Source organism: Paralichthys olivaceus, chromosome 15 (assembly GCF_024713975.1).
Source record: "Paralichthys olivaceus isolate ysfri-2021 chromosome 15, ASM2471397v2, whole genome shotgun sequence".
NCBI classification, from domain to species: domain Eukaryota; kingdom Metazoa; phylum Chordata; class Actinopteri; order Pleuronectiformes; family Paralichthyidae; genus Paralichthys; species Paralichthys olivaceus.
Window position 1 is genome coordinate 24,283,868 of NC_091107.1, and position 10,699 is coordinate 24,294,566.

General features: G+C 40.6%; 1 long non-coding RNA gene across 1 annotated transcript; it reads left to right on the forward strand.

The window, feature by feature from the left end:
* The first annotated feature begins 434 nt into the window (after positions 1–434).
* On the forward strand, positions 435–8,740 carry LOC138404908 (uncharacterized). The gene is made up of 7 exons (XR_011238651.1): positions 435–598; positions 960–1,113; positions 4,425–4,537; positions 6,293–6,350; positions 6,624–6,682; positions 6,927–7,015; positions 8,600–8,740. It is a non-coding gene; the product is annotated as an uncharacterized lncRNA (long non-coding RNA).
* Positions 8,741–10,699: the final 1,959 nt, after the last annotated feature.

Here is a 10,699-nt window from a genome sequence, read left to right on the forward strand (position 1 = left end):
CTGTAATGTAATGTTTATCTGTTGTTTATCTGTTGTGCCTGTGCACTTTATATGTTTCACTGTGGGGAGAGTGGGAAACGTTCTTTCGACTGCTTTGTATGTTTACATGTGAAATAGTTGACAATAAAGCTACTTTGACTTTGACTTTGACTTTGACTACTGCTCAATTAATTACTATTATTATCCCATCACCTATTCAATTTGTAACCCATGTCAAGATATGATATAAATAAGAATAAATAGTTTAAAGGCTGCATAAATAAGTTTAAAATTAGTGATCCATTTTATGTAAGTCAATTCATCAAAGTTAATTAGAAATGTTCATACAACAATAATTTAATGTCTATTTAAGATTAAAAGTATGCTGACAGAAATTTCATGCCTGCCCCTTTAAGGGACTAGTGACACTCAACGCAGCGCCTGCGTGATGCTGCAGCAGAGACCATAGGGAGAGAGCAGAGGAGAAAACGGAGAAAAACGAGCTGCGATTAATAAGCATAAAAAAGAGTGAAAAAAGTTGATTTAGCAGTTGAAAAATATAACTTACCTGGTCGGGAACTGACGGGGATTTTATGAGAACTAAGTCACACCGGTTTTGGTGAGTTTTGTGTTTATTTTCTTGCAATTTTGCTGCGTTGTACCTTTTTAGCGGAAAGCTAATGCTAAAAACGTAGCTATTCACAAGGAAATGCTCCGTCATAACCTGTTTATCAGTTATTTTTTTGGGTTTATGAAGACTGTAAATGTTACAAAAGTGTGTGTAAGCTGTATAAATGAAAGGTATGCGCTGTAGTTTGTGTGGGAGACGGAGCCGTGAGTTGAAAGAGACCGCTCCGCTGCCATTTTGAGACGAAAAAACACCGCAGCAGTAACGTTACAACTCAGAAACTGTGAAACATTTAATTGTGTGATTTGAGGATTTAAAAAGAGATTATTTGTGTTTATGACATGTTACACAGGTCAGGGTTTTTGCTCGGTTTGAAGCTGGGTCGGAGCAAGGACTGTGCACACACAGACGGGATTCAAGATGGCGAGCCAGACCCAGACCTTCACCTTCAACTCATCTACTCCTTCGCGCCAGTGAGGAAATCTTCGGCGTATGGTGACTCAGTGGTAGGAGTATCAGGAACTAGTTTGAACTGAACTGATTGATTTGTTATTTTTTTCGGACTAAATTGAACTGAGGAGAAAAAAGACTGGTCTAACTTAACTTAGATTAGCTACGAAAGGAAAAAGTGAAATACTCTTTTCAATTATACTTGCCTTAGTATTAGGAACCTGCAGGGTATTTGTTTTGTTTTGTGTACTGTATTTTATATGTGTGTTTTGCATTCAGTAAATTGCCGGCCTTTTGTACTTAGAGCAACGGTCTCTGGTGTGATTAGTCTTGCTTCCCACTCCTTAGAACAGGGGTGGGGAATCTTTTTCACATCAAGGGCCATTTCAATTTTTCCAAAGTCCTCAGAGGGCCATACCATTATGAACACATAACTAAAGATGAAAAAAAAGACAAAAAAAGTCTATAACTGCTGCGTTACTAAGCCTCATGTTTGCTGCATGTCTAGACTCACCTAATGTGATGGCTGGAACTGTTTTTCTCTAGCAAGGCGTCTGATATTAGCTGGCAGTGATGATGATGCTACTCGAAGCTGGTTTTCCAAGTTTGAGTCAGTCAGTCTTGAGCGGAAGCAAGTCTTTGCAAGAGTCAGTTTTGAAAAGAACTGTTCACAGCGATACGTTGTCCCAAACAGAGATGCAAACTTCAGGGCATGTCTCCTCAGGATGGGAAAATCCTCAGCACGAACATACAGTTTGTAAAAGTCCAGCAGAGAAAGGTTGTGGTACTTGGCTTTGAGCTCGTTGTTGTTTTGCAGATCAATTATTTCCATTTGGAGGTTGTCTGGCACATCAGACGGTTGCACATTAAATGGTGTCGCAAACACGTCGAGTTCCTTTTGTATATTTTTCACATCATGAAACCTCTCATCAAGTGCCTGGATGAGTTTTGCACACTCACCAGCATATTCAGTCGTAACATCAGGCTTTTGTTCTTGTAGGGTGGGAAAGTTCACAGTGTTTCCCCTTTCCAGCTGTCCTTGCCACAGCCTTAACTTCACTTCAAATGATTTCACATTTGAAAGCAGAGAGCTGATGAGCTGGTTGGGACCTTGCAGCTTGATTTTTAGCTCTGACAGGTGCTTGCTGATGTCCACCATGAAGGCCAGATCACGGAGGAACTTGCCATCACTGAGCTCCATGACAGGTCCACCCTTCATCTCCATGAAGCGTCTGACTTCTTCCCGCAGTGTATAAAACCGTGCGAGCATATTTGCACGACTCAGCCATCACACTTCACAATGATAAACCAGATCACCATACTCTGACTCAAGCTCGCTGAGTAACTCCTTGAACTGGCGGTTGTTCAGCCCTCTGCTTTTAATGAAGTTTATGGTGGACACAACTGTTGTCATCACATTGTTAAGCTTCAGGGAATGTGCACACAAACTCTCTTGATGTATGATACAGTGGCATACAACTAAATCACTTGGATCCAGACTCAGTCGGCTCATTTCTTTTTTGACTAAAGCAGTCAATCCTTTTTGCGCGCCAACCATTGCGGGAGCTCCGTCAGTGGCGATGCCGCTCAACTTCTCAAATGGCAGTTCAAAATTGTTCATGGCCACAATAACTTGATTGAACAAATCCTCACCTTTAGTAGTGCCATGCATGGCTTGCAAAGACAGCAACTCCTCCTTTGTTTCAAACTCAGACGTAATCCCACGCAGAAAAATGGCAAGCTGCGCTGTGTGTGTGATGTCTGTTGTCTCGTCACAGGCCAGAGAAAAATACTCGAAGTCTCTTGCAGTGTTCTTGAGTGTTTTTTCAATATCTTGCGCCATATCAGTAATCCTTTCTGAAACGGTTCTCCGGGACAAACTGACGCTTTGAAATGATTTCACTTTGTCGGGGGCTAGCAGCTCCGCGGCGGCTACGAGGCACTCCTTCACGAACTCTCCTTCAGCGTGAGGTTTCAGCTTCGTGGCTATCAGTTCACTCACCACAAAACTTGCACGCGTAATATTCTCTCTGTCAGTCTGTGGCCGTGTGATAGCTGCCTGTTGAGCACCCAAACTCCGACGAAGAGCGTTAATTTTATCCAAACGCATTTGTCCTTTCAACTCGTCGAGTTTAGCATGTTTCGAGCTGTAATGGCGCTCGACATTGGCCTTTTTCATCACCGCAAGCGCCTCGCCACAAACTAGGCACACTGGCTTGCCTTTCACTTCAACAAAGAAAAAGTCATTTGTCCATTTTTCCTGAAATACGCGGCATTCTCCGTCCACCTTCCTCGCCATGATGCATCACTTGTTTGTGTCGGTACTTGTCATGTGTCAGTCACTCCGACCCAATGCAGTGGTACGTACATCACATGCTGTGTTCACTGACCCTGACGTTGACTCGGACATAGGACTCTCTCTCGGAAAACTAATGACGGGCGATATATTTTTTTTCCTGATTTTTTTTTTTATTCATGTATGCATATATGAAGATATAAAATATAAAAATTGTATTGCATTGCGGGCCAGTTGAAATGGCCTCGCGGGCCGTATACGGCCCGGAGGCCGGACGTTCCCCACCCCTGCCTTAGAACCTAGAACTGGTCCAGTGGCGCAGTAAGTGGTGTGATACCGGTGCTACAAATTCAATTAAATTTTATTTGTATAGCACCAAATGATAATATACATTATCTCAAGGAGCTTTACATAGAAGGTCAAGACATTAAAATATTGTTTAATATAGAGAAACCTAACAGTTCCCACAATGAGCAAGCACTTTGGTGACTGTGAAGAGTAAAAACTCCCTCACATACAGGGAGAAACCTCTAGCAGAACCAGGTTCAATGTGGACGGTCATCTGCCTCTACTGGTTGGGGTGAGCAGAGAAAAATGGGGTGAGCAGAGAAACAGTGGGGAGGGGGAGGCGAGAGACCAGAACACTTGAGCAACATCAGGTAGCAGCTCTGACTAGTTAAAATGTAAACGATAACAGTGTAAAGAAGTTATTGATTATTAATGATAGCAGCAACAATTAATATAATAATTAATTAAGTATTGTTGTTAATAATAATAATGATAATAATAATAATAATAGTTGTTCTCCTTCAGTTCTGGAGTCAGAGATACCTGCAATGAGAGAGAAACAGAGAGAGGGACATGGGAGAAAAAAGACACGTCAATAACATAGTTATTGACATTTATTAAAATAAATAAATGAGTGTGTGTGGGGGGGGGGGGGGGGGGGTTTCAGGACTCACCTGATCCAGCCAGGCTTTATCAAAAAGGAATGTTTTAAGTTTAACCTTAAATGCACAGAAGGTGTCTGCCTGGTAGCTGAATGCTCTACCTCATGTTCTACTCTTACAGACTCTTGAAACCACAAGAGAGACTGTGTTTTGGGAACGAAAACACCTACTGTAGATGCTTGAGAGAGAGTCTGAGCCAGGGACAGTAAATATGGTTGAGGTTCCATCAATAAGGTGAGTAATAAAAAATGTGATACCTTACTCTGATGTAAACTGTGTTCTGAGAATGTTTTGTAAATCTGTGGGGATTTATGTAGGTAACATTAATTTGACAACTTGTACCATTTCTATTGGGGAGCCAATTTCACGGCTATGCTCAGTATCAAATTCTAAATCCACATTAAAAAATTGGGGAGTAAAAACATATGAAAAGATGAGGAGGGCAGTTGATTTTCATGTGATTTTTACTATGTTGTAGACTGGTTTGTTTTAAATGTCCCCATGCAAAATGGAACGTGCATAACTTGTAGGTACTACAGTACCAGTATAGTGCCTGGAAAAGATAATATTGGATACATGCATGATGCCTCGAGCTGCAACTGACAAGTAACACAGAAAGTGAGGGTAAACAAATGCACGTAAGAGGCATTGTCATCATCCACAGGGTCTTCTCCTGTGTCTTTTCACTCTGTAATGTGTATACTGATGACTGCCGCAGCTGGCATGACAACAGATTACTTTTCAAACTTGCTGATGACTCTGTGACAGTCAGTCTCCTCCATGCGGATGAGAACAGCCATGGTCCCATTGTGGATTGTGAATCTGTATTGCTGTGACTGCATTTTTACTACTAAATGTGACAAAAACCAAGGACATGAGTTTTAGGCATCAGCCCTCAAACTCTGAGTACTATCATCAAGGGGCAGGTGATAGACTTTGTAAAGAACTACAAGTACCTTGGGATGAACATTAACTATGATCTCTCTGATGACTATGTCCCTGATGATGGCTGTTTGTATTACGGATAGCATGTGGCTGATCCCTTATTCAGTAGAACATGTAGTAACATGTCCATGTTCCATGCTGTTTATTTAAAAATAATTTACTTGTCTTCTTGTACAATGCTCAATGATATAGATATCCATTCCAGATTTCTGCAACATACCTTGGAATTGTATCCATAATTAATTATGAAAATAAATCCAGTTTATGATTTGTGATATATGACAATTTGATTCTGACTGATCATAATTCAAGGTCAGCTTTAATTTGCCTCAATTCAAGATACCTTAAATGAAGTTTAAAGTTAGAATGTCATTGTGGAAATCCTAAACTAGAATTGTGATTAATGAAGCATTGTGTTAGTTCATGCAGGACACGGAGTCATGTGCTCAGCTATACCGATAGGTTTATGGGTGCTCGTCAGTCACCCACCAATCACAGCCCATTCTCTCACCAAAGCGGTCCCTTTAAATACAACCTCATCCTCACTGATCCCTGCTAAGCTATAACACTTTTAGCACTGTAATGGAAATTTTACATTTGTGTGTGTATAAATGCATAAACAGACATGTATGTGGAGGACTGACCAAATGGTTGACCAAATTGTTCATCTAAAAGGGCAACTTTAAGGTTTACGGTGATGGCTTAAGAAACTTGAGTTTTATGGCCTTGAGAAACCACAACTTTATGGTATCTCGTATCTCTGATTGGGATCAAACAACTGGGATCTCACAGGGGGGGGGAGTCATCCACAGAACATGTAAACAAAAGGACAGGATGTCTCCTCCACTGAGTGAAAATACAGAAGGGTAATATATACCTTTGCATGCTTAGTGGGAGGGGGCTGTGATTTATAAGAACACAGATTCTCCTATGTTCTTTGCTTATTTGTGCATGTCATTAAGGTGATGTGTACCAATGAGTCCATCTGCAGATGCTGAATTAAACTTAAAGAAAGAAGTGTTTGACTTTGTGCTTGTTTCACAGAAACTGCCACCACAGCACCGAGTCCAAACACGGTTGTGGTAAATCATCTTAAACAAAGGTACCTTGCCTGCTACGCCCACTGGGGGCTCTGCATATGTTCCCTGTTTTATCTCAGCACGCTGCTCGGCTAACCAGGGAACATCCATAGAATGGAGCCTTCAGCGCCAATCATAACTGTGTCCCCATTTGCAACAAATGGGTAAATCATGACAAAGAGTTCCTGACTGAACTCGGAATAAAATGAATTTCTGAAACTATAATAGTTCAAATGAATTGTAGATATCTAATGTTATTTTAATTCTACCATTACCTGTCTTGACATGTACTGTAGATGCTTGAGAGAGTGTCTGAGCCAGGGACAGTAGACATCACTGAGGTTCCATCAATAATGTGAGTATTGAAACGCATGATATTTTACAATATACTGTGAAGTAGATTCTCAGAAAGTTACAGAAATTTGTGGGGGAAAATTGTTTGCAGATGCTATGAATGTCGTGTTAATTTCTGACACTCAGTTCACATTTATAGAGTTGGCTTGTTTTGTCAAGAAATCATCCATGTAAATTAAAAGAACAGGGAACAAATTATTCATCATGTATTGCTATATTTATTTCTTTACCATTTTCACTTTCAGTGTGGCCAGAGGCATTATGTTTTCAGCTTGTCCATCCATCTGTCTGTCCCATTCATGTGAAAGCGATATCTCATGAACAACTACATTATGTAAGTCAAAGGTCGAAAGGTCAAGCTCACTTGACTTTGCATTGTTTTGAATACAAAGGAAATATCATTACATGTGGCACAAACATTCACTTGGACTCAATGATAACTTGAATAGAATTCAGTTGTCAAAGATCAAATGGCAAGGTCACTAGGACCTCACAAAACACACTTCTTGCCTTGTAAATGCGATATATCCGAAATGCCTTGAGGGAATTCTTTCACATTTGGCACCAACATTCGCATGACATTGGATTCAATTTTGGTGGCCAAATGTCACAGTGTTCTCACAAAGTATGTTAATATTTTTCCTGAAAATGATATCTAAAGATCAGCTCATGGGAATCTCGTCAAACTTGGTAAAAACAGTAACTTCAACTCAAAGATGAACGATTTTATTCCCTTCGAAGTTAAAGGTCAGAGTAACCTCAAGTCACTGTAAATGTGATATGTTAGGACTGTCAGTAGGGAATTTCATTATATCTGGTAACTTGGAGTCACTGCTTGAGTGAATTTCTTATCAATGTTACATGAGTTGTCTCTTGGATTTTAGCCCTCTACCTGGTCAGGGGCCTAAACAGGGGCCAAAAAGACACGACTCAGAAACTTGTAGGCATTTTACATCTAGGAAAAGTGCCACCAATTGTCCAGCAGGCATGCCTCACAAGGTGCTTCCAACTTGGGTAGTGTGACTGGGTTGGCAGCCTCTTGGTTCTGGAGCTTTTGGGAAAATTAGGATCCCTTTCGGGGCCTTCCCAAGGGCCTAGGAGCCCCATATTTGACCCACTGGTCACGAGAGGCTCTTTGAGCCTGCATTACCCATTTTCACCAAAACCGCAGAGGGGCCCAGGTGACCTTTGTGACCTTTGGTATCAATTAAGCCAATTTTTGAAGTTCCATTTTGACAGCAGTACCTCAAAGTAATGGTTAATATTTACCAGTGTGTTAGGTGAATGTGTATATGTGCTCAGGAAACTATTTGTAATACGGTCTGTTCGTGTAGCGTGAAGTAATATTGATAATTACATGACGACGATTAAGTCAACATAAGGCACATTAATCTCCTGCAATTCTAACTGTGCGCCGTCTGTGGAATAGTAGTACACCGTGGCTGTGGAAAAACTATATGACTAGTGTTGTTGCAAGCAGGCTATTTTAAATTTATTTTTTCAGAAATATTTGCGTTACTGAGTGAGTGTACTGTTCTAAATTGTGAGTTGCAATATATTATCAGTATATTAGAAGTAAGCCGAGTTAAAGAATATTTTGTGAAATGCTGTATTTGTTTATCTTACATGCTTATGTTTACTTTATTACTGGTATCCAAAGTTGTTTGATGAATGCAAGTGCTAGGTGACAGATAAGACATGTTAAATGTCTGTCTGGATGTACATTGTCTATAGTAATATTTCAGTATAGTCTATTGACGTATGTAATATTTCAGTTCGGTAGATATTCAGCAGTAATTGTACACATTGTGGCATTTGTATTTACGGTAGGTGGTTACCCTGATAATGAGTCATAATACACATGATCTGAGAAAGGTATGTGTCCATTTATCGTTCACTCAAATACTCCCTTTTTCAGGTATTTTACACTATAAAAACAACTTCCGGCTACGGCGACCCGAATGTAGTTGTGCTTCCTGGGTCCCCGGGGGAACCTCTACTGAAAACTTGGGGCCCCTGGGTGGTTTTGGGCTCGAACTGAGGTAGGAGGTAGGTGGAAAAAATTAGATCTCTTGACCTGCAACACCCAGAGCTTTAATAACACATATGGAGCCTTCTGGGGTGAGAGGAGATCCAGTGTGAAAAATGTCAGAGCTCTAGCTGGTCAGGGGTCCAAACTGCGAATCTTTGATATCATCTAGATTTGCCACTGCCTGTTTATATCTTTGAATGACTTCTATTTTTGATATTTTATATTTCAAGTTGAATGCTGTTTGCACCGGGGATAAGAGGGAAACACTATTTCAATTCTCTATATGTCCTGCACATATGTCATTATTGATCATAAAGTTGACTTGACTTGAACACTGATAAAGTTGATTCAAGATGTTGAATCTTGGAAGAACTGTTGTGATCCGTGTTCAATGACCTCCATCTAGTGGACGGAAAAAACCATTGCACCCACCTAATCAAGTCACAATCCCCATTATTCCTACACTCACAAACCATTAAAAATCAATGATTTTGAGTGCAAATCCAATGGAAATGCAGTCAGTGGAAACCAAAGACTATTGTTAGCAGAAGTAAAGTGTTTTAGTGTTTCATCTTGGACACTGCCTTTGTTATTTGTCTATAGCCATGTCCAAACTATTCCATAAAGGGCAGAGTGGCTGAATGTTTTCTTGCCAATTCAAGATGCAACAATTTTTACTGTCAAATACACAGCAGAACACACGTTCCCCTGTGAATTGAAATTCTTGTGCTGTCCTTTCTGGAAAACAGCTGACCAAAATTGACATTCAAATACAATATTGACATCAAATACAATAAGAATATGAAACATGTTTAAGAGTAAGGTGAAAACAAGGGTAATGAGGTGAATAGGGTGAGGATTTTGCAAAACTGAGCAGTGCAAATGTATGCAATGTAAATGTAAACAGTACAAATGGACATAGTTTAATAATGGAGGCAGCTCTCCTGTGAACCCTGCCTGCGGTGGTAAATGCTCTGCAGAGAGGGCAGTGAGTTCTTGATGATTTTTTCTGCTGTCTTCACCACTCTCTGCAGGCGTTTGCGGTCCATAGTAAATGTGCTGTCGTACCACACGGTGATGCAGCTGGTCAATATGCTCTCAATGATGCAGCTGTAGAAGTTGCTGAGGATCTTAGGAGTCATCCCAAACTTCCTCAGCCTCCTCAGGAAGTACAGCCACTGTTGAGCCTTCATGACTAGCTGTGTGGCGTTTAATGTCCAGGTGAGGTTGTCACTGAAGTGGACCCCGAGGTATTTAAAGCTGAAATGATTGAAGCAGCAGCAGCAGCACAACTGACACATATTACTACTATATTATTATTAGTTTGGCAAACCCCCCCCCCCATTTTCAGGGGTGCTCTTTCTGTCGGTGGCAGTGCCCGGCAGCTATGACCTTCGGTCCCTGAGATATTCAGGGAAAAACACTCCCCATTAAAAGCGAATGGGATGGTCAGTAGTGAAAGTTTCACCAAGTGTGGAGGCCCAAATCGTTCCTCCAGAATAGTGTTAGGAGCACGTTTCAGGTTATTTGTAGTCGTGGTGGTGGTGGTTTGTAGTGCTGGACTTTTTTGGGAGAGCATCACATTTATATTAGTACTGTAATTCTGTACATACTGCCATATTTATATTCCACTGATAATTCTGTTTATATTTATACCATTCATTCTGTTCATCCCGCCATATCTGCCATATTTATACTCTTGATATGGTCTAGATTTGCCACTGCCTGTTTATATCTTTGAATGACTTCAATTTTTGATATTTTATATTTCATGTTGAATGCTGTTTGCCCTGGGGATAAGAGGGAAAAGCTATTTCAATTCTCTGTACTTCCTGCACATATGGCATTATTGATCATAAAGTTGACTTGACTTGAACACTGATAAAGTTGATTCAAGATGTTGAATCTTGGAAAAACTGTTGTGATCCGTGGTCAATGACCTCCATCTAGTGGACGGAAAAAACCATTGCACCCACCTAATCAAGT